Source organism: Narcine bancroftii, chromosome 13 (genome assembly GCF_036971445.1).
Source record: "Narcine bancroftii isolate sNarBan1 chromosome 13, sNarBan1.hap1, whole genome shotgun sequence".
Lineage (NCBI taxonomy): Eukaryota > Metazoa > Chordata > Chondrichthyes > Torpediniformes > Narcinidae > Narcine > Narcine bancroftii.
Window position 1 is genome coordinate 8,612,052 of NC_091481.1, and position 25,551 is coordinate 8,637,602.

General features: G+C 41.9%; 1 long non-coding RNA gene across 1 annotated transcript; it reads right to left on the minus strand.

The window, feature by feature from the left end:
• LOC138747968 (uncharacterized) lies at positions 1-25,551 on the minus strand. Its single transcript, XR_011347760.1, has 3 exons — positions 25,429-25,551; positions 13,253-13,389; positions 1-1,200 (listed from the first exon to the last, which is right to left on the minus strand). It is a non-coding gene; the product is annotated as an uncharacterized lncRNA (long non-coding RNA).

The window sequence follows — 25,551 nt, forward strand, 5'->3', positions numbered from 1 at the left end:
TTATTTATTTATTGATTCCCTTTATACTAATTATCTCTTTCATTACAACATGTTATAGCAATACTATTATATCTTATTTAGCTGTGTGGCTGCAGCAAGTAAGAATGTCAGTACATTCTGTATATACATATACTCTTGTATATGACAATAAACTCTCATGCTCAGATGCAAACCTGTGAATATGTAGAAAAGCAGGAAAGCATTGGCATATAAACAAACCATAAAATCAGGCAGAGGAGTTTACAAGGTCTTATCTCATTTTATAAGATAATGATAACATTGTTATCTCAGCTTTGAGGTCCAATCCCTAATGAATGTGCATCAACCTATGCGAATAATAAGAATCACGAGAGGAAAGTCTGAAGTAAAAACACAATGCCGGAAAAACTCCGCCGTGTACTTTACATAGCAAAGATAAAGATACATAACCAGCCTTTTGCGCTTGAGCCCTTTATCAAGGTATGAACAAAATGTAGATGGGCACCCAAACAAAATAGTGGGGGAGAAGGGGGAGGGGAGGAGCACAATTCCAAAGACAGGAGGTAATTGGTGAATAAAGGAGGGAGGGCACTTTGGCAGGCAGCAGTCAGCAGCTGAGGAGTCAGGAGGTTCGGTGGGCGGGCTGCCGGGGCCCAGGTGACAGTCGGCGGCTCAGGAGTCGGGAGGTCAGGTGGGCAGGCGGCCGGGGCCCAGGAGCAATTTTATTTCGAAGTTTTGCAGTTCTGCCCGAAACATTAGTGATAACAGGCAGATGCACTGCAGGGCTAAATAGGTCTTTTTCAAAGATTTATTTTTGCACTTCTTTTATTCAGTTTGAATAAAGGAACCTGTGTGGAACTTGACCTGCACAACACAGCTGTGGTTATAAGCCATAATGAATAGGTAATCCTATATAATTCCAGTGTTCCCACGATCTTTGCACATCCCAGTCATTTTCCAATCCCCGACTGCACAGTTGTGTTTTCACAGGGAAAGCTGTTAAACATGTATGTCCTATTTGTATTTAAGATATCACGCCACCTTGTGTAAAAGTTCAGCTCTGGGGCATGTCATTCAAAACGGCCTCTCAAATCTGTACATTGTGCAGTGATGGACAGGAGGCAGTAACTTTGCTTCCCTGCTTCGACTTTTATCCTTTTACAGAATCATTCCGGGGTCCACCATCAACCAGTGCAGATAGCCTTGGAGAATTGGTGTATTCTGTGTGTAGGGGGAAGATGGAAGATTTCTTTTTAATTGCTCACGACAGCAACTTGCCCCCCAAAAAAATCCCACAAAGCTGCGCCTTTGAGCTGTTCATTTCCAACGACTTCTCGACCAGCTTACGACTATCTGTTGCCTTTCTCCTAAAAAATAATTGGAGGTGAGAGGACAGACATCCTAATCCGCAACATTTGCAAGCTTACCCTGCTCAGAGGTGCGGAGCATCCAAGGTGGGCCAGTCTTTGTAAGAGGAATGGCAAACACAGCGTTTGGAAAGGGATATGGGATGGTGGAGTGTGCTGATTGGCCACATGTACCAGTAAGATTACCTGGTTGTTATTGGGGATTTGTTTATTAAACTTACATTTTTAAAACTTTAATAAAAAAAATTAGACATACAGCGTGGTTACATGAGCCCGTGCTGCCCATTTACACCCAATTGACCTACAACCCCATACGATTTGAAGGGTGGGATTCTGATGTACTTGTCTAAGGGTATTTTAGATGTCTCTATTGTACCAGCTTTCACCATCACCACCCCGGCAATGCATTCCAGGCACCCACTACTCTCTGTGTAAAATTCTCCCCTAAACTTTCCTCCCTTCACTTTGTACAGATGTTCTTTAGTACATGCATAGAATATAGAAATCTACAGCACAGTACAGGCCCTTCGGCCCACAGTATTGTGCCAACACAATTAACTACTCTAACAAGCACCTAGAATTTCCCAGCTGCATAACCCTGTATTTCTCTCAGCTCCATGTACCTATCTAATAGTCTCTTGGAAGATCTTATTGTCCCTGCCTCCACCATCATTCTATGGACCCACCACTCTCTGTGTGAAGAACTTGCATCTTACAACATCACAAAATCACAAGGAAAAGGAACAGAAGCAGGCCATTTGGCCCATCGAGTCTGCTCCCTGAAACCTCCCTGAGCTAAACTGTTCTCGCGTCTAGTTCCAAGTTCCGGCCTCATCCCATAATTAGATACCTATCAATTTCCCCTTTAAACTCCCTGCCTCCACAGCTGCATGTAGCACAAATTCCACAAATCCACTACCCTCAGGCTAAAAAATTTTCTCCTCATCTCTGTTATAAATTGGAACTTTTAAAATTTTAAGACTGTGCCCTCTTGGCCTGGAATCACCCAGGGGAAGCATCTTATTTACATTCACTCCGTCCAATCCATTTATTATTCAAAATGTTTTCAAGAGATCCCCTTCGCTAAGCGTTCCTCATATGTTAGCCTTCTCATTCCTGGAATCATTCTGGTACCATCTACAGTACTTACACCTAAGCACCTTAAAACATGTATAACTTTAAAACTATGCCCCCCTCATGATAACCATTTCAGTCCTGTAAAAAAGTTGCTGGCCATCCACACGATTAATCCCTCTCTTTATCTTGTACACCTCTATCCGGCCACCTCTCAGTCTCAATCGCTCCAAGGAGAAATGACCAAGTGCATGCAACCCCTGTCTTGAACAGGGGAACCACATATGCAGCCCTCCAATCTTCTGGAACTTCTCTTGTCCTCAGCAATGAAGCAAAGATCATTGCCCGTGGCTCAAAAATCTCCTCGCTCGCTCGCTTCCCACAGTAGCCTTGGGTGAATTTCGTCTGGTCCTGGCGACTTATCAAACAAACTGCAAATATGCAAATTAATAATACAGTAAAACCCTGGTATCCAGCACCTATACGGATTGATAGATGCGAGTTTTCCAGTTGCTTGAGATGTACTCTTGCAAAGCCTAACGAATACACCTGGATTAACAATAAAGAGTTTAAAAGATAAAAGGCAAAAATATTATACTACATTGAACAAACTTGCATGAATATATAAACCTTAAAGCATTTTATTTGATTTTCAGTCATATTCTTTGAAAACATTTAACCATCACTGCATATGCAAGTTTCTCCCCCTCCACGAGGCCGCCCAAAAGATGAACAATAACATTATAGATAATTAACCAGCCTCCACCCCACCCTCCAACTTTACAATTAAAGCCTCTGACCAGAACAACTCTTACAAAGTGGGAATAAGGAGGCACTTTAAGAGATTCACCCCATCGGTGAGTGGCATCAACTGGCTCTTCATCTTGTGTGAAGCTGATTTATTCAATCACCATTTTATTCAAACAGCTGCAATGGGCAAAGCCCAACCAAGGCCCTCTGCTGGCTGAATATTGGCTCTCATCTTTACCAAAGGCTCGTGTGTTCCTTCAGAGAACATTTACTTTTACAAATTTAAACTTACTTATTCATTAACTATTATTTTATTCTTATTTAATTTAATATTTAAATTTAATTTCCACGATCTATTTTGCCGGTTGCTTGAATTCTGAATACTGGGGTTTTAGTGTATTAAGGTTGACAGATGACAAATTGACCAAACCCCAGAGAGTTGCCACAGTGCCATAACAATTCTTCAGGGCCATGTCCAGTTCACAGTCTTAGATAGCACATTGTGTTGAAGAGTAGCTTGGCTATTGTAAGGTAAAACATCATGAGATGGGAATGTGTAGGGAGTTACCCTGTACAGGGCAGTAACAAGAAGGGGAGGTGTCCTTGTACTCCTGTTAGGTAAAACATCATGAGATGGGACCGGAGAAGGAGTCACCCAGTACTAAGGAGTAACAGAATGCATCCTTGTACTTACAAGATAAGAGAGACATTGATGGATTGAGAGGCAGGAAGCTAGCAGGGAAAGGATAGCAACAGTTTTAGTCATTGGACAAGTAATGATATGATGATGTTCTAAGCATGTATCCAAGGGTATAAAAAATCACCATTTTGCTGATAACGGCAGAATGCATTCTCCGACTAACTTTGTTAGTCGCAAGTGTTACAATCCGGTAATAAAGAACAAAGAACCCTGATTTCGACTCAGCCTGGTGTTTGTCTCACTCATTCATGAACAAAGCAGACCTAACACTATGTAACATAACATAACATAACAATTTACAGCACGGAAACAGGCCATTAGGCCCTTCTAGTCCGCACCGAACCAAACACCCCTCTCTTGTCCCACCTCCCTGCACAATGCCCATAACCCTCCATCTTATTCTCATCCATATACCTGTCCAACCTTTTCTTAAATAATACAATTGACTCCGCCGCCACTATTTCTCCCGGAAGCTCATTCCACACGTCTACCACTCTCTGAGTAAAGAAATTCCCCCTCATGTTACCTCTAAACCTCTGCCCCTTAATTCTTAACTCATGTCCTCTTGTTTTAATCTTTCCTCCTCTTAACGGAAATAGTCTATCCACATCCACTCTGTCTATCCCTTTCATAATCTTAAATACTTCTATCAAACGCCCTCTCAACCTTCTACGCTCCAAAGAATAAAGACCTAATCTGTCCAATCTCTCCCTATACTCTAGATGCTTAAACCCAGGTAACATTCTGGTAAATCTTCTCTGCACTCTCTCCACTCTGTTTATATCCTTCCTATAATTAGACGACCAGAACTGCACACAGAACTCCAAATTAGGCCGCACCAACGTCTTATACAATCTCAACATCACCTCCCAACTCCTATATTCCATGCAATGATTGATAAAGGCCAGCATACTAAAAGCCTTCTTCACCACCCTATTCACGTGAGTTTCTACCTTCAGGGAACGATGTACCGTTACTCCTAAATCTTTCTGCTCTTCTGTATTCCTCAATGCTCTCCCATTTACCACGTATGTCCTGTTCTGATTCTTCTTACCAAAATGAAGCACCTCACACTTATCAGCATTAAATTCCATCTGCCATTTTTCAGCCCACTTTTCTAAGCAGCCCAAATCCCTCTGCAATCCTTGAAAACCTTCTTCATTATCCACTATTCCACCTATCTTAATATCGTCTGCATACTTACTAATCCAATTCCCCACCCCATCATCTAGATCATTAATGTATATAACGAACAACAATGGGCCCAATACAGATCCTTGAGGCACACCACTGGTCACCGGCCTCCAACCTGACAGACAATTATCCACTACCACTCTCTGGCCTCTCCCTTTCAGCCAATGTTCAATCCATTTGACTATCTCAAAATTTATACCTAAAGACTGCACCTTCTTAACTAACTAACTAATGTAACTAATGTTACATATTGAGTATGGACCTTTGGACTTGAAACTCTCCTAACCTTCATGCTGTACAGATTTTCGTCATTTCTTTACTTGCTCCCTCATGAAATGGTAAGAATAGTTTGCCTGGTCTGAGAAGCAACAGGTCTGAGTTACAAAGAGAGGATCTTTATTAACATGAGACCCCCATTGGGACTTCCCACACACACACATGCACACACACTGCCAATCAGCAGAATCTGCCCTTAACCATTACCCTTTAAATGATTCCAGGCTGCGTCTATTAAGGAACTTCAATGGGAGTGACTAAGCAATGACCTTAAAGAGACATATGCCTGCTTCATCAGCTAAATTAGCAAGTACTTTCCAGCAACGACTCAAGCAACAGGTCAAACTAAAGCAGCCATTTGGTTCGATCCCATCAGGTGTACCATATTTTGTTTTGGGCACCTCAATTAGGAAGAAAATTGGCCTTATATGAGGTAGGCCACACATTGAAAAGAGTGGAAAAGGATCATGATTTATAGATTGAACAGCAATTTTACCATTTTTTATTTGGTTTTATTACATTTCAGGCGATAACAGGCCCTTCCTGCTCCCAAGCCCATGCTGCCCAGTTACACACAATTAACCTACAACCCCTGTACGATTTGAAAAGTGGGTGGAAACCAGAGGATCTGGAGGAAACGGGGAGAACGTGCAAACTCCTCACAGACAGTGCCAGATTCGAACCCGGGTCGCTGGCTAACTGCTACGCTAACCATGCCACAATGATGTGCTCTTGTATATGACAGTAAACCCTCAGGTTAAAACGACCTTCACCTGGTGGGAAAATGAAGAATGAGAGAAGGTCATCATTAAATTAGGGCTGAGGCTTTTGGAAAGGAGCTCCACAATCACACAAAATAGCATAAACGTGAAAGACTGGGTCCATTTAATTGATCCTTCCCCATCTTGAGTGGTCACAGGATACAGCAAATAATCAAAGCAATGCTCAGGTAGGCACTTGGCCGATGCAGCCGAGTTGCACCGAGGAACCCGTTTCCACACAGACTAACTCAATTATTCTATGACTCTCTTGCAGTATGTAACTAAATGTTGAATGTCTTGTCCTTGTCCTTGCCAATAAATTACCAGGAAAATTTCTAGTTCTACCCAAAAGAGCCTGAAGGCAAATCCTCAATGTAAATGTCTGTCTACTGGAATGACTCTTCATCTTCAGCCCAGAGAGGAATAAGAGGTGATCTCACAGAAGACCAAAATATTGTTTAGAACTGGGACAAGGAGAATTCTATTTTTGGCATTGTCTACCTCAAAGAACTATGGATAATCAGTCACTGCAAATATCCTATGTAGACTTTTGGGGCATGTGCGATATGGGTATTGAAGGAGAACCAGTGATGATTGGCCATGAGTTTTTTTTAATGGCAGGGTAAGCACAAGGGGCCATTTTGAGTCCTTACTCTCCCAGATAAACCTCCTCAGCATCTACAGAAAAATCAGGGTGGTGATCAGGGATAGCGCATTGCTATTACAGTGCCAGTGACAAGGGTACAAATCTGCCGCTGTCTGTGAGGAGCTTGCACATTCTCTCCATTTCTTTGTGGGTTTCCTCCGGGGCTCTGATTTCCTGCCACCCTTCAAAATGTACGGGGTGGGGGTTGTAGGTCAATTGGGTGAAATTAGGGAGTTACTGTGCTTAATGTCTAAATTTAAAACTTAAATCAGAGATGGGCAGGACGTGCTAGAAGAATGTTTGATGGCAGAAAGTGATGGAGGGTTGACCAAGAGCAAACAGGCAAGTGGTAGACAGAAAAAGAGACTCAAAGTCATGGAACATCCCTGAAGAGTTTAAAAAGTGAGACACCCGACATCCCATTTGGCATTCCTGCGTAAAAGAGTAGAAGATGAAGAGACGAGAATGGAGGGGACAAAGATGAAGAGTGAATCTCAAAAATTGAGAACAGCATCCACCACCACCCCCCCCCCTCACCCCCTCTGGGGCCACAATGTCTAATAATATGATGAATGTAAAGAAAAATATGCACTGAGAGTTTTTATTTCTTGAAAATATTTTTATGAGGGATGGATAGTGTAGTGGTTAGCGCAATTCTATTACCGCGCCAGCAGGATTTGGATCCCGCGCTCTCTGTAAGGAGTTTGTACGTTCTCCCCGTATCTGCGTTGGTTTCCTCCGGGAGCTCCACCCTTCAAAACGTGCAGGGGTTGTAGGTTAATTGGATGTAATTGGGTGACACAGACCTGGAAGGGTACTTACTCTGCTGGCTGTCTAAATTTTTTTTTAGTTAAAATTTAATTGAAAAGATAAAGGGTGCTTCTGAAATCAACGAAAAAAAATTTTTTGTTTGTCAATGTGCTTCTTGTGGATTTTAAACGTGTAACAAAGAGACGAGGGCTGGATTTTTAAAAAATCTGAAGGCATAATGGTTAGTGCCATGCTATTACAGTGGCTGTGACCCATTTCAAACTCGGCGCTGTCTGTGAGGAGTTTGTATGTTCATCCCCTCTTTGCATGGGTTTCTTCCAGGAGCTTTGCTTTCTTCCTGTGTTCCAAAAATGAACTGGGTCGCTAGGTTAATTGATCACGTTGTGGGTGCATCTGGGCAGCACGGGCTCGTGGGTTGGAAGGGCCTGCTGGAGCACTGTTTCGCTAAAATTAAACAAAATTGAAAAAACAATACCAGGAAGCAGGAACACAAAGTAAAGAGGGAGACAGTTAGTTCCACAATTCATAAAAAACTGAAATCAGCTTCGGAACGTAAATATTGTTGCCCTATCTCATTTATTCAAAGTGCCCAGCTCCTAGTAAACTCTCTGTCCTTGACCCCATTTCCATCTCTACTCCCAAGGCAATAGAGTCAATCTCAAATCTCCATCAAAGGGCACCTTGTCAATAGCCCATCCAATTCTCTTCCTTTCCCCTCCCCTCACACACAACAAGCATTTCCCATTAAGCAGTGCGATCGAAGAATGATCTCAACAATGGGACTCCCGCCAGCCTTCACTTCAAGGCTAATCCCTGAAGGAAGCCGATCAATAGCACACGTCTGCACTGAAATCAAAGGAAAAAAATAAAGCCTGGAACACATCATAGTCTCTAAATAATACTCAGTGCAGCTCAGCAATACAGTTTATCTATTGGCAGTGGTGATAACTGATGCCCATTGTCCACTTTACTGAGTTACAAGACGAGACCAGTCGTCATCAAAAAAAGAGCACCTCTTTCACAGGATGTCTGTAATGGGATTGTAAATGAGTCACTGCCGGCCCTTAAGTGGAGGAGATCTCTACATGATGTATTCTTAAAATGGACAGGCTAATTCAGTAATTAGCCTGTCGGTCAAACTCATTTTGGATAGATCCTTAGGTCTTGAAGTCAAATAAGGATTATGAGGTAGCTAGCAGGTAAATGGCTAATCAATAGGTCATTTGTCTTCAGAGGAACATGGAGATTTATAATTATTGGGCTCGGCTGCTTTTAGTTGATGGGAATATTCACTTCAAAAGGGAGTTTGTGTATTTGGACCATTTTTACAAATCAAAACAAACTGATTGTGATCAATCAAAGGTGGTTCTCAGCCAGTTTCTTCAGCTGATATTTTCTCCCCGCCGAACAGACTTAGAACAGTTGTTCTCAACCTTTGTTTTCCCACTCTACAAGTTTGCCAATGACACCACAATTGTCGGCAGAATCACAGACAGCAATGAGGAGGCGTACAGGGGGGAGATAGAGCAGCTCTTTGGGTGGTGTCACAAAAACAACCTTGCGCTCAACATTAGCAAAACCAAGGAGATGATTGTGGACTTCAGGAGGAAGTCAGGGGAACACGACTCAGTCCTCATCGAGGACTCAGTAGTGGAGAGGGTCAAATTCCTGGGTGTCAACATCTCCGAGGATCTGTCCTGAGCCTCCGCGTTGATGCAATCATGGAGAAGACCAGCCAGCGGCTCTACTTTGTGAGGTGATTGAGGAGGTTCGGAATATCACCGAAGTCTCTCAAAAACTTCTACAGGTGTACTGTGGAGAGCATTCTGGCTGGTTGCATCACTGTCTGGTATGGAAGTGTCAACTCTCAAGGCAAGGAAAAACTCCAGAGGGTTGTTAACTCGGCCTGCGACATCACAGGCACCATCCAGGACATCTACATGAGACAGTGTCTTAAAAAAAGCAATCTCTATCCTCAAAGACCCCCATCACCCGGGCCATGCCCTCTTCACTCTGCTGCCATTGGGAAAAAAGTACAATTTTAAAGTGATCTAAAATATTAATTTCTCAAATTAAACTACGTTCTAAATTCCCACTGCTATTTAAAGATCGACTCCCATTGTGTGTTTATATTAACAGTCACAACCCCAATCTCATTCTGTAAGTTAAACCCACTTGTTCTGAATCCACAGGCATCTTTTTATGAACCTAAATTAGATTTTCCAGCAGTTTATTGAGTGCTGTTTAATTCACATTCAACAGAGAGCTTTGCACTATGGCTTGTTGAGATAACCTCGCTGTAAACTTATTTGTTTAGACTTTCAATAAACCCGCAGTCACTAAAATAAACAGATGAAAACTGCTAAAGATGGGAAACAAAATAAAATGATACATGGCAGGAGCTCAGAATTCAAGTAAGAACTAAAGTGTAAACTACAAAATGCTCTTAAATATTTTACTTTTTAATTAAAACAAGCTTAATTTGAAAGGTTAAAGTGAAGATTTGTTTAAATCACAATTTGACCTGAAATTATACAGCACACACACACACACCACAGGCACACTCTTATACATATACATACACACACTTGTGCACAAAGACTCACTCTTACAGACACAGACATACACTTGCACACACACTCTTGTGCACACACACTCACACATTGCAAAGCAACCCAATGTGTCTCCATTACGGATTCTCCCTGTCGAAGAATGAGACCATTCTGATCTTTGTTCTCCTTTCTCCCCATTTTGGTTGGTGTAGCAGTCAGCAGCGCCAGCGATCAGGACTGGGGTTTCAATCCAGCGCTGTCTGTAAGGAGTTTGTACGTACTCCCTATGTCTGCTTGGGTTTTTCCCAGGGGATCTGGATTTTTTTCCATCGTTCAAACTGTACTGGGGGTTGTAGGTCATTTGGGTGTAATTGGGCGGCACGGGCTTGTGGGCCGAAATGGCCTTTTAACTTGCTGTATGCCTACATTTAAATTTTAAAAATTTTAATTAAAAAAAATCTTTTTTTGTAGCAGGTGTGGAGGGTCAGCGTTGATCCTCCATTTGTGTTCTGGGATGAGGTCCCAATCAGCAGTTTACTCTCCTTGAGGAGTGAAGGACTCTTATTTTTCTTTAGACAATTCCCTTTATTCGTTACACAGGCCTGCGGGAGGTCCATCACCTTAATAGAGGATCCAGAAGCTTTCCAAAGATACAGATGCATGTTAACCAATCACAAAACAGGCTTCTCCCATGCGACAAGATTACTCTATCAGCATTAAGCTACACGCTACTTAGCTGCAAATTGCATCATTTTGTTGAATTAATCATGTAACCGGGTTCCCCCTTTTCTCAGGCTTTGTCGTTGCAGGTCGCCTGATCTGGGAAATCTCCAGGCTGGTGGAAACGTACTAGCTCAGCTGGGGTTGCCTGGTAACGCAAGTTGTGGGGGCCCTAACTTCTCTGTATAATTACAACCCTCTGCATTCTTTTACAAACCGGTGAAGCACATGTAGGCATTAATTGTCATTGATCTATCTACACATGGCAGACCCTGACTTCCACACAAGGCTCAACTGGCCAAAATTGACAGGAATGGGGACAATTTTAGAGTCACAGAATTGCTAAAGATTTAGGGTACACTCTGTCCATGCTGCCATTCTCATATCACCCTATACTAATCTCTTTAACCAACCCATGATCAAAGTCTTTAGCGCCTTGGGAATTTCTGTGCTCATCTGGATAATTCTTAAATGCTGTGAGAGTCTTTGCCTCCAGCACCTCCTCAGCGTGATTTTTTTTGTGTGCAAAAAATCATTTGGATCTTCTCCAAACCTTTTATCCCTTACCTAAAAGCAGAGGAAATTTGATCGTAATCCATTCCTTCCTTCTGTTTTCTCCCTCTCCACCTCACCCTTTCAGTCCTCTATTTTGTGAGGTGTTTAACAAGAGTAGGATATGTCCCATGAATTGTAGCTCCCTCCAGATTATTGAGGAGCAAAGGGACTTTGGATTAAAGTCTAACTATCTCTAAAGCCAACAGCACAGTAGATTGGGTGAGGAAGGCATACTGGCCCGAAACTTTGGTTACCCTTTGCTTCCTATAGATGCTGCATGGCCTTTGGAGTTTCTCCAGCACTTTGGTGTGTTACACTAAATTCTCAGCATCCGCAGACTTTCCGCTTGAATTCTTCGCAGGTTGCTTGCTTTCATTAACCAAGGCATAGAGAGAAGGTGCAGGAAGGTCTCCATACAATGTTCTAAAACATAGGTTAGGCCACAGTTAGAGTAGCGTGTGCAGTTGAGGACACCACGTTTATCAGAAGTATGTGATTGCACTGGCAGGAGTGCAAGGGGTGATTCCTCAAGATGTTGTCTGAGGTGGAATGCCTCAGTCACGCGGAAAGACTGCAAAAGTTTGTTTTCCCTGGAGCAGAAGAGGTTCATAATAGAGGTGGATTCAATTATGAGAGGCAAAATTAGGATAGATAGTGGGAGAGATGTCCAACGACAGGAGAACAAAGGTATTCGGTGAGGAGTAAGAGATTTGGAATGGATAACGTTTCCACCCCGAAGGGTTGTGCGATTGTGAGGGTACCCACCGGAGGGGGATAGTGGTACTCTCACAGCATTTAATAAGCATCTAGACAAGCACTTGATTTGCCAAGGCCAAGACTATGGATCAAATGCTGGCAATAGATGGGAACTTGCAGATCAACATAGACATGGAAAAATAAGGAAAGAAATGGAGCCAGTGACCAACGGTGACTTTCTGCAGGCTGTTACATAAAACTCAATCAGAGACTCATTTAAGGACCCTTACTTGTGCACTTTATTGATCTTCTTTTTGTTCTCCCTGTATTGCACGTTTGTTTACATCCATTATCTGTTTGCAGTTCTTTATTTGTTTACATGTTTTGCACTGTGTACAGTTTATTGTTTGCACTACCAAATAGTGGTAATTCTGCCGTGGCCTCAGGAAAAAGAATCATTGGGCTGTATGTGATGTCATGTATATTCTCTGACAATAACTGAACTCTGACATGATGTGCTAAAGGGTGTTTCAATGCTGCAACACCCCACATCTCCATTTTTTCCCCAGGTTAGTGTCAGGGGATACTGAGTGCATTGTGTACAGAATGCCCTGCCATTACTCACCAAGGTTAACTCAGCAGCCCATCCTGAACCTGTAGATTTTCTTGCTAAGAAGGACAGGGGCTTGGACATTTTGAACCTTCCCTGTGACCTATCACCCTGACTTGGAAATATATCTTTGGTCTTTCATTGTTGCCGGGTTAAAATTCTGGGACTACCCCCCACCATAATGGGCAGCACAGTTAGTGTAGTGGTTAGCACAAAGTACATACGGTGCCAGCGACCGGGGTTCAAATCGGATCAAGGGATTTGTACGCTCTCCCTTTGTTCGCATGGGTTTTCAACGGGTGGTCTGGTTTCCCCCCCCCACCCCCCCCCCCCCACCATTCCAAAATGTACCAGTGGTAAAAGGGTAAATTGGGTGTAAATGGGTTGCTCAGACTCATGGGCCCAAAGGGCCTGTAACTGTGCTAGAAGTCTAAATTTATTTAAAAAGTTTAAATTGTAATAACAGCACTCCATCTGTTTAAGGTGCCACCTTCTCAGTTACAGATGGATCATAGGTATGGTCTCACTCACAAATTAACAAAAAACTACACTGGGCTCTGGTTACGCTGCAATGTTCAACAATCTCAGTTGGAACCCATACTTTTATTGCCAGTCTCATTCCACACCAGATATCTATCCAGATGCTTTTAGACACAAGCGATCTTGGTCTTAACTCTGATGCCCGTGATCCGCTTCATCTCTAGTAAAGTCCAGTTGCCATGGAAACAGCCAATGTAACTGCAAATTGAAAACAAGTCATAGAAAATAATGAAGGTCAAATCTGCAAAAGTTTCATGCAATTTTCTTTGCTGTTTTCCAATTTAAATGACATGCATTAAAAATAACATGCGGTTGGCTCAATGACAGTGGTCAACCTTTAATTCAAATGGAATTTGTTGTTGCTACTTTTTTCATGCATAATTCGATGAGAGACAAAGAAAAAATCCTTCCAGCTTCAGAATTTGCTCGAGGGCTAGGTACTTAAACCACAATTTTTGTCCTGAAATGTACAATAATATACAACGGAAGTGCAGAGTGGAAGAGAGTTCCTATAAGAGAATTAGTCTCTGTCAGTAACTTTGAAGATCATTCGGAGGTCAATGTAATGCCAGTCGACACTGAGCTTAATAATCGGTGCTGTCTCCAGCTCCAGTGACCAGGGTTTGGTCCTGATTTCTGGTGCTGCCCATGTGGAGTTTGCATGTACATCTTGTGACCACATAGACTTCCTCTGCATTTCCTCTCATATTCCAAAGAACTAAAATTAGAATAAGATCTTGATCTAAGTCGATGGGAAAAGGAATGGTAGATGGTGATTAAGTCCAACTGAGTCAAAGCATGGCACCGTTTACACAGCAAATTGTTATGCCCTGGGGAGTGTGGTGGAACAGGGAGACCTGGGGGTGCAGGTGCATAGTTCCCCAAATGTGGCAACACAGGTGAACAGTATGGTGAAAGAGCCATTAGGCATGCCTGCCTTCATTAGTCAGAGTTAGGACATCATGTTACAACTGTACAAGACTTTGACAAGGCCACATGTGCAATATTGTGCAGCGCTCTGGTTGGCCAGCTATCGAATGGATGTCATTAAACTGAAAAGGCTGCAAAAAATTCTAGAGGATGTTACCAGGACTGGAGGGCTTCAGTTATATGGGGAGATTGGAGAGACAGGATTTTTTTTTTCCCTGCATCATAGGAGGCTGAGAGTTGACATTGTAGAGGTATACAAAATTATGAGGGGTTGTTATGTGTGAAGGGAAAGGTTCAGGGGGTTCAAAGAGCAACAGGTCTGGGCACAGGCTGAACACAGGAAGGATCTTTATTAAAATGCATGTAAGGAGATTGTAACAGGGATAACACACTTGTACTTCCAATTACAAACCACATCAGAGTTCACACTACCGATACTAGTGCACAGAGTTGTAACAGCCAAGGATTACATTACACTACCTGCTCACTGTTCCTTGTCTAATCTGGGCATGGTTCCAATGCTATCCAATAGCCCCAATCACTGTGTGGTGTACACTTACCGATTCCTCCACCATTGTCCATAGTTTGTGACTTGGAGTGGAGTGGAGCAGATTTTGTCTCAGGACTGAAGAGCAAAGAGCTACTGCATGTAGTATAAGTCCGGCTCAGGTAATGACGAGATAATTAAAGGGGCCAATGGTCAGGTGTGCACCAATGAGTGGGCAGAGTCCAACCTTGAGTGACAGGTGATGCGACATCCAACTAAGTTCCCGCCGGAGAGGTCATGTGACCCTCCACAATCCCACCAGGTTCCAGATGGAGGGGTCACATGATCCTCCACAATCCACACAACAGGGACATACTGTAATTGAGGTGAGATATCGTAGTCTTCTCCCCAAGGCAGGGCGGTCTTAAACTAAAGCACGCAGGTTCAAAGATTTGAGGGTTTCAAGGGATTTGAGGAGCAATTTATTTCACAAAGAAAGTGGGGTTGCCAGAGGAAGAGACAGAAGCAGGTACAATGATGGCATTTAAAGGTCATTTGGACGGGGGCATGTTTAGCAAACGGTGAGAGGGATGCGGGAGCAGGCAAGTGAGACCAATTCAGATAGGCAACTTGGTCCACATAAATGTGATGCCAAAGAGCCTGTTTCCATGCTGTGAAGCCTCAGGACTTTTCCATGCTGTGAAGCCTCAAGACTGACTCCATGACTCTGTGGTGTGGGTGTGTGCTCGATAGACTGTACAGTCTCGGGCCGAAGGGCCTGTTTCGGTGCTACATGACTTTACCAATCTATCATGTCACTTCCTCAAATTTTAAGGAGAATTATATATTAACATCCTATTACTCCACTATTTTTTCTATACAATGCAAACCTTTTTGAAATATTTATAACGTTTGAAAGTTACAGCATGTCCATCAAACGCAACACACCCTGGCTGTCAGTTTAATTGGAACAGTTGTTTTTATATTAATGCTTTGGCACCTTGACAAACAGCAGAACTTAAATCCCTCCAATGCAACTGTAGCCAAATGTTTCATAGGTTAAAAGTTGAACAAAAAACAATTTTCTCTTTTATTCCATAATCCCGAGGCTGCTTCACACAGCTTTTAGGTAAGATCACCTTACAAGTTTATTGGTGGTCTACTCACACACGTTTGTTAGCTATTCAAGTCAATGAGTCACCAGTAGAAATTAATATGATTATAAGTTTCACCAGCACTAATCTTTCCTTTGATTTCCATTCCAATCCCTCAGGTAGTGCTCAGCAGACATGATTCAGAGTCTGGGCGGAAGGACAAAGTACATCTTGCTGCAGGCGTTTGTGAGAGAGAGAGTTTGTGAACGTAAGTGAATGAGGAAGAATGAAATTGATGTGGAGAAGGTGTGCTGTGGCAGACAGCAGAAGTGTGAGAAAGGAAATTCTCAAAGCACAGTCAAGGGCGAGAGGGGTTGCAGATTCCTGGGAAGTAGAGGACTGACGCAGGGGACCAGAAAACAGGGAGGCCATTCCCCATTTGAGAAGAAACAGAGGAGATGACCCATGGGACGGTGACCATGGCGTGACAATGTTAAGTAAGCAGTGGTTTCAAGGTGCAAAGCTAAGAAAGGGCATTTAGTCGGATTTGGCAATGGTCTCCACCTGGGAAAGCGGTGTACCATTTATGATGGAACAGATTTAGTGTAGCTTCCACATCCTGGGAAGGATTTTGCCTGTGTGGACATTGTGGATACACTTCCACGATGATGGACACGTTGTTTGTGTAGATGTCATGTGGAAGTGAGAGTGCATTGAGGATGGTCACCGTCTTCCTGTGGCTCAGCCTGTCAAATCAATCCCTGAATTCATGTTCAATGTCAGCGAAGTTAAGGCTAAGAGCATGTGAAGCAGGAAATTGAGAATATATCTCGCCTGCATTGAGTCTGAGCTGACATGAGATTGGATCAACCAATCTAAGGAGGGGAGGTGATGTGTGAAAGGATCGATGCATCTATTGGTAATTGTCCCCATTAAAGCTGTTTGTCTGGAAAGTTCAGAGCAAAGCAAGGTGACATTTACTGTCCATCCAATTCTCCACCCTTCGCTTTCATCAAACGGCTGCCACCCTCCACCACAGACATAGTCATGCCAAGAACAGAATCAAGATAAAGATATCCTCTGCTACTCTGGTGGTTGTCTAAAGGGAGTCTTCAACTTGACTGACAGAAAATGTCACTGCTCATTTTCTAGGGAAACTGCTAATTATACTATCTCCCAAGAGATTGAGAAATTAGGCTTGTATCATTTAATAAGTCACCTCATCAAACTTTGTCTTCAGAAAGATATTTATTTTATTGGAGATCACCTTGAAAAGAAAAGCTAGCTTTTCTTGTTACTGACTACAATATTATTAGAATTGTATCAGAACATTCAAGACAAAGGTGGGAGACAGATTTAAAAATAAATCTTTAAGAGAGAACGTGGTCAGAACTTTGTAAAGACAGTATGACTAATACAATCAATGTCCATTACAGAATGGTACAATATAATTTTTTTTACATCAATTATATTTTACACCTCAGAAATTAAATGGATTAAATTCTAATTTTTCAGATAAATGCTTTAGATGTAATAAGGAAATAGGTTCTTTTTTTACATTCTGCTTGGGAATGTTCAAAATTAAGATGCTTTTGGGGAGAATTTGGTTGATCCTTAGAAAGAGTTACAGAAGTCATTTCCTCAAGATCCAAATATTTTTTAACTTGGGAATTTATTTGATACTGAATTGAAATTGAAATATCAAAAAGAATCTGTTAAAATAGCCTGAGCGGTAGCTAGAAAATGTGTGGCAGTAACTTGGAAGTCAAATGTGTATTTGGGAATGGCTCAATGGCCATAATGAAATAGGAAGTTTTACACCACTTGAAAAGATTTCATATAATTTACAGAATAAGTTTGAAGTTCTTCAAAAGTTTTGGGAACCATATTTTTAAATTGTAGGAATCAGGTTGTAATCATCCATCCTGAATCTTCCGACTCCTAAAATCAAGATATGTTTTGTATTTGTTGATAGCTTTGATAATTTTGATATTACTTAAATAATATCCAGATGTTTTCTTCTTTCTTTTTTTTCCCTTATTTTCTTTGAGGCTAATTTTTATTTGGGGGCGGGGTGGAGGGGGGTTACATCATTAATCACTATGTATTAATTTTTAATATCTGTAATGACAATCTATATATAATCATTAATGCATACGTAGTAATTAAATAAAATTTTTTAAGCAAATGGTATCAGAACAGTGAGAGCATGGATTTCACCCTTCACCTTGAGCTCAGCTGTCTGTGGAGGACCAATGGATAGAGGCAGTAATTATTCATTCACCTTCCACAATGTGGGTATCTGCAGAAGGGCAAGAGTTTATTGTCCACACGAAATTATCCATGAGAAAGTCAAGTTGACTCACTGCAATACTTCTCTTGTGCTGCTTGGGAGGAGGTTCCAACTAGGAATCCAGCGAGCATATAGGAAGAGCAGTAAAACACACACAGAAATGCTGGAGGAACTCAGCTGGCCTCGTAGCTTCCACAGGAGGCAAAGATATATCACTGACATTTCAGGCCTGAGCCCTTCTTCAAGGTATAATCAAAGAACAGGAAGGCAGCACATTTACCAGAAGGATGTATACTTAGATGAGAACCTTCAGGTGATGGACATCCTATGGGCTAGAAGTCCTTGACCTTGAAGATGATTACCTGAAGGAAGCAGCTTTGAATATGTGATTACAGACACAATGATAATCAAAAGATTTATAACGAACATGTGCATTAAGCTGCAAGATAAGGAAAATGAAATAAACTATGAACCTAAGCAGAAGTGGGAAAAGGATCTAAACATAAAGATAAAAAATGAAGTATGGGAAAAGTTATGTTCTGGAACTGTGAAGAATACAATAAACACAAGGTTACGCATGATACAGTGTAATTGGTTACACAGGGTATATGTTACTCCTCAAAAATTTTTAAAAATGGGATTCAACATTATCGGATAGATGTTTTCTCTGTAAGAAGGAAATGGGAACAACATTACATGCAACTTGGGCATGTACGAAAGTGAATACGTTTTGGGAAGAATTATATCAGATACTAAATAAAATTACAAAAAATAACATACCAAAAAAAACAGATATTTATTTTAAGTAACATAAGGAATAAAGAATTAGGCCTCAAATTGGATAAAGTGCAAAAAAGATTTATTATGATAGCCTTAGCTGTAGCAAAAAAATGTATAATGTCAACTTGGAAAATGGAAGAGAGTATGAGTATACAGCAATGGTACATGGAAATGAATAAATGTATTCCATTGGAAAAAATAACATATAATTTAAAAAAATAAAGTCACAATGTTTGAACAAATTTGGGAACCGTACATGGAACATATCAGAGAGAGCTTGCCTACGACCTCCATCCCCTAAAATGAGAATGAAAATGATAAGAAGACAAAACAACTAGATTCAGTGTGTAATAAATAGATGACGCATTTTTCTTGTTTATTTTCATTTGTGTGAAGATATTGTTTTATGGTTTTATTGTATTGTATATGTTGAATATTTATGGGTTTTGGAGGGAGGTGGGTAGAGGAGAGGGAGAGAAAGGGGAATAAAAGGGAGAAAAAATCACTGTATAAATTTAATGAAAAACGTTTGTACATATTTTGGATGATATGGTTCATAGTGTGAAAAATAAAAATTATTTAAAAAAAGATGGATATGATGAGGTTTGAAGATGCTGTCAGGGTAGATTGAGAGTGTAATTGTAGTGTGTTTTGTGGATGGTACATAATGCAGTGAATGTGTGCGATTGGTCAAGAGAATGATCATCTATAGGAGAGAATGAGGCACTAATCTAGTGGCCTGCTTTATCCTGGATGGTATTGAGCACCTTGAGAGGTCTTGGAGCTGCTCTCATTCAGGCAAGTACAGCATATTCCATCACCATCCTGACTTGTGCCTTGTGGATGATGGAAAAGCTTAAGGCAGTGGAGATGAGTCTCTCACCATAGCATGCACAGTTTGGCCTGGTCTTGTGGCTACAATAGCCATGCGGTTAGTACACTTGAATTTATCAATGGTGACCATCAAGATACTGATGGCTTGGTTTTGCCATTGAATAGTTAGGGGTTGGCAGTTCGACTTTTTTCATGTCGGAGATGATCACTGATTGGAACTTCCGTGGCACAAATGTCAGCTTATGTCTGTGTGGAGGAGTCTCACATTCATTACCTGTTTACTGTTCCTTATTTGTTTACAGGTATATGCTTTGTACAATTTTGTTTTTTGCACTGCCAATAAATGGCAATTCTGCCTCTCCCACAGAAAAAAAGAATCTCAGGGTGGTATGTGATGTCATGTTTGTACTCTGACAATAGATCTGAAATCTAAATCAAAACTAAATCTAATCCATTGCATGGGAAAAGCATAGGAGACGACTCTGCAGGTCGCTGACCATGATAGCAGACCAGCGAGGAATTCAGCAGCTGAAGGACCCATGCAGGCTGCAGGTTGTTGATGACTTCCAGTTAGTTGAAGGACTATAACATGACGTGGCCAACTGGCTCACGGGAACCAGGTATCGGATCCGGGATTCGAGATGGTACTGAGGACAAGAAGGCTTTGGATCTGGACCTCGGGTGGCCAATGGATAGAACAGGGGTCTGTGCAGCTGTAGAGGCTGTGGGAGAGTGGAGGCAAATCCACGGACACTCAGTAACCTTGAAGGGACTCTTTTGTTTCTCTTTCTCGTACTGAACGAGGTGCCAGGCAATGCTAATAGAACTCCATCTGCCTTCGTGTAATATTACATTTTATTACATGACAATAAATGAATATTAAATCTTGATACCACCGATGAGTTCCCAAAATTAAAGAGTACAGTCCAAAAGGCAGATAAGGAATACCAAAATTGACTGGCCTTGATATCCAATGGGTTAGAGAGAGGATGAGAGTATAATGTGTTGCTAAACTCTATCTGTGAGGGAGAGAAGCTGTAAGATCATGGTGGTGAATCTCTAGGAATGTCTATGGTTGAGGGTTATGGAGGTTGGATTCATTAAAGGGTATTTAAAGAAGTAGATACATTTTAAAAATATTAGGGAATGGAGAGAACAGAGGAGATGAGGCCTGGGATATATCAGCTATGATCACACCGAGTGGTGTCTTCTCAGATTTTTTAACTTTTTTGCTTTAGAAACTATTTTCATTGAGTAATAGATGCAGACAAAATGCATGTCACTATGGCAGCACCACCAGACTGCGGAACAGGTTCTTCCCACGGGCAGTGAGAATGCTGAACGATCAAAGGAACTGCTCATGTTAACCATCTGAGACTCTCATATTTCCATAACAGTATTTATTTTTTATTTGTATAGATAAATACTTGTCCTGCGTACATATTGTTTGTCTATTTGTGTGCTATGTTTGGTTGGGTGTCTGCATGTTTTACACTGAGGACCGGAGAATGTTGTTACCTTGAGTTGAATTTGTGCAATCACATGATAATAAATTTGACTTGTGGCCTTAGCACAGATAGGCTGTAGCCTTACTCGAGATATACATCCAGATATACACTCCTGGCTGCAGTGTGTCCACAACACTAGATTGGGTGCAGTGAGTCAATTGCACAGCATCTCTCACTAAGCAGACAGAACTTTGCAATATTCTGTCAGACCAAAATTATTTCAACACAGGTTTTGAAGTATACCACAACCACCTGACTCATGGTATATATTGTAAGTCCACCACATTTATTCTGCAAAGTAACATTTTCACTTCAATGCCAAGCTGTCACAGTGAAACTGGGGTGTGATGGCCGGACCAATGTCAAGGTGAACCGTAGTTAAAGCATTTACTCCAGGGAATTACCATCCAATATATTCTGGTAACAGGCTGATTGATGTTCTGTGTAAAGAAAGTGGCCACTTTACAACTGCTTAGAATTGATAACGGCATGGTTGGCGTAGCGGTTAGTACAACGCCTTTACGGTGCCAGCGATCAGGACCAGTGTTCAAATCCCACATTGTCTGCCCATACATTCTCCCCGTGTCTGTATGGGTTTTCTCCAGAGGCTCTGGTTTTCCCGTTCGAAACTTACTGGGGGTGTAGATTAATTGGGTGTAATTGGGTGGCATGGATTCATGGGGTGAAATGGCCTGTTACCGTGTTGTATAACTAATTTTTTTTTAATTAAAAATTACACTGAACAACAGAATGAATGACAATACAAATGTAGAAAAAAAAGCCAGGCACTATTTTTTTTGCACTTCTTGTGTTAATTAGTTTGAATTCATTTATATTTGATCTTCAGATAAATCATACATGTTAATTTTTGGTTAAAGCTGAGCTGGTCAGGCCTATTTCCTTCTTGATTTAGAAAGTGCTGGATGTGGGGCCCATACCAGATACTTGACTGCAAAAATAAATCCTGGCAATTGTTGTCCACCTCAGAAAGCATTGTATAATCCTGATTATCCGATTGTTGGGGGGGGGGGGGTGCGGGGGTCAGCCTTAACTTGTCATCCAACTCCTTTCACTTAAAATAAAGACTCGGCAGGTCAAACAGTGTCTTTCATATAGCAAAGATAAAGATCCATAACCGGCGTTACGGGCTTGAGCCCTTCATCAAAGAATGGAAAAATGTCAGTAGTCATCCAAATACTTAATTACGTGTTTTATTTTTACTTCGCTTCACTTAAACAAGGCTTGAGCACGAGAGATAGAAATGCTTTTATATTATCGGTTTCAGTGCTTGTGGGAAAAATTATGTGCAGGGATATGGTCAGTTCAGATCTGCAGGGAACTGTGGAAACATGGATAGTTTATTGCACCTAATAAAACGCACCCAGGCTTTGATTCTCATAAACCCCTTAACCCTCTGGCTGTATAAAAAAGAAGAATTAGGGTGCTTGAGCTGCATCACGCCTCGTATCCTGTAGAAAGCAGGAGGGGGTGAAGCTGCAATGCTCTGCCAGCCGTGGCCTATCTGAACTCAAGTTTCAAGCCATGAATGTCCCTGTCTTCTTCTTTAGGAAGTCTCAGATCAAAAAGAGATGTTCTAGTCCGGCACCAATATCATGAGAAACAGATTCATGCAAGCAAAGCTGCAGGGACTCACCAGCAGTACCCACAGGGTGAAATGGACAGTCAACGCTTTTGGCAAGACCCTTTGTTGAGACTAAATTAGGAAGGGGAAGCAGGAAGCATAAAACGGAGCAGGTTGGGAAGGGCCAAGAGGTAAATGAAGGTGGAAGAGGTGGGGTGAGGGGACAGATAGGGGAGAAGACCACTTGGGTGGAAGGGGAAGGGGGAGAATGGGAACCAGTGAAGGTCACATCAGGTATAAACAGACTGCCTGGTTATCATAATCTTGTTGTCCGTGGGAGCTTGCTGTGTGGACATTGTCAGCCACACCAGCACTCCATTGGTTTGACGGTGATTTGAAAATAAGCTGAAACACATGTGAAATGTTTTCTACAAATGGAAAATCTTTTTGCCTTATTTGTTGTGAAGTATTTGATGACAGGCTTTGGAGTTATTCCCTTCATTTTCATGATTTGGACACTGCTTATATTTATAGGAAGGATGTGATGGCGCCAGGCAGGGTCCAGAAAAGATTCCTGAGACTGGTTCCTGGAAAGAGCGAATACAAGGATGAAGGAGGAAGGCTGGTCAGGAAAGAGACAATTGACAGAAAATTTGATAGAAGGATGTTAAATGATGAGGGTCTGGACAAAACGGATCGTGGGAACTTCTTTCGTTTGGTGCCTGATCTGAGGTGAAAGGTCATCAAAGGGGAAGAGCATAAAAAGTGACGTGAGGAACAAACGAGTCTGGAATGTGTGGTGGAGGTGAGTTTTGGATATCATTCAGTATGTGGTAAAGAAAAATTGACAAGTTTATGAGACAGGACTGGAGGAATGGAATTTCTCTGCTGGAGGAGGACATTTTTACATCAAAAAAAATGTAGACATTCAACATGGTAACAGGCCCTTTCGGCCCACGAGCCCATGCTGTCCCAATTGACCAACCCCCTCCCCCCCCATACGTTTTTGAACAGTGAGAGGAAATCGGAGCACCTGGAGGATACCCATGCAGACATGGGGAGAACGTGCAAACTCCTTACAGACAGCGCCAGATTCAAACCCCAGACATTGGCACTATTACGGCATCAAGGTGACTGTCATCCTAACTGGGGCACTCTTGATATGGCCTTGTTCTATGCTATCACTATTCTATGATTCTATGGATCTATGAACTATGCACATGCTCCCTCACCCTGCCAAAACCTCTCCAGAACTGGAAATTGCCAAAAGCAGTTCTTGAGAAAGCAATAAATATTAGTATTTCCAGTACTAACTATTGTTCTTAGAACAACTTGTATGCATGCAGACACTCTAATGTCGTAATGAGATGGTTCACAGGAAGATTATTGGACAGGATCTGATGGATGGCAGGGAACTGGGTCAAAGAGGTCAGGTGTCAGGAGAATTTAAAAGAGGAGAAGGAGTGAATTTTCAGCGCTTGAGTGCAGAAGATGCTGGCACTGATGAACCTCAAGAAATCAATGATTGGAGGTGTCTAGAGACCCCCAGAGAATCCCAGGGCTGAAAATGTTCCAGAAAACAGTTCCTGTTGGAAACTAGTGAAGTTGAGAGATAACAGATTAATATGCATGTTCATCAACTTAGTTATTAAACAAGTAGATCCAACCAGCCAGAAGTTTACTGAAATAAGGATTGAGTATGGAAAAATGTTGAAAGTCACCTGTAAAACATTTTCATTCCAATATTATCTTTCACAGGAAAGAGGCTTGTTTGAACAACACAGGAGACAGTATTTTGTTGAGTGAAAGATAAAAATATCCTGTTCAGATGAGGGGCTTATTGTAACCCCAACCCTTGTGTAACACAGGTAATATTGGACAGACAAAAATTATCCCACCACTCAAGGAAATATTTGCTCCACAAAACCTCATGGTATTTCTCCTCTATTGCACAATTTCACATCAGAGAGCCAAATACCTTTGACCTCATTCAGTTTTGTAGTGTTTTGTGTGTGTGTGTGTGTGTGTGTGTGTGTCTGTGTGTGAGTGCATGTTTATGTGTGTGCATGGGTGTGAGTGTATGTGTGTATGACTGTGTGTGAGTGTATGTGTTTATGAGCTTGTGTGTGTGTGTGCATGTGTGTGAGTATGTGTGTGTGATGGTGAGGGAGGGAGTGAGAGTGGAGAAAGTGAGACAAAGAGGGAGAGAAATTAAGTATGAGAGAGAGAGAGGAGGGAAAGAGAAAAAGAGATAGAAAGTGTAATGCGCGTCGAAAGAACCAAAGGCTTATTGATCCAAACCAAGGCTTTTATTAACTAAAAGACTGGAGCATATTGCAAGTAGGTCGACCAGTCCAGAATGACCTGGTCTGGCTAGGAGCAACCCTTTAAGGCCTGCCAGTAGGTGTGGCTACACTCTCAGCCAATCACAGTCATCCTACACTACCATCTGACACATTGGTGATAGAATCTGGACTATCACAGAAAGGAGAAAGAAAAGAGATAGACGGGAGGAAGAAAGAGAGAGAATGGATTCTGATGGAAACATTTCAGTGCAGGTCAGAGACAGGCTCGAAGCAAAGAATGATATCCAGAAGGAACCTTTCATGTGGCCTAAGGGGTCTGACTGTAATGTTATCAAGAAAGCCAGAAACAGTGGGTTCTTTTATAGAGTTAAAAAATGCAACTGTAAAGGCGGAGGTTCTCCGTCCCCACGTCACTGACCCTACCTTCCGTGATGCTCCGTAAATTACTCCCAGATGCCAACTCCGATCCTTCCAGGAGGTAGTTCCAGTGGTGGACCGGAGCACTCTACCTTGCTTCAGAAATGTACTGCTGCTGAAGGCAGCTGG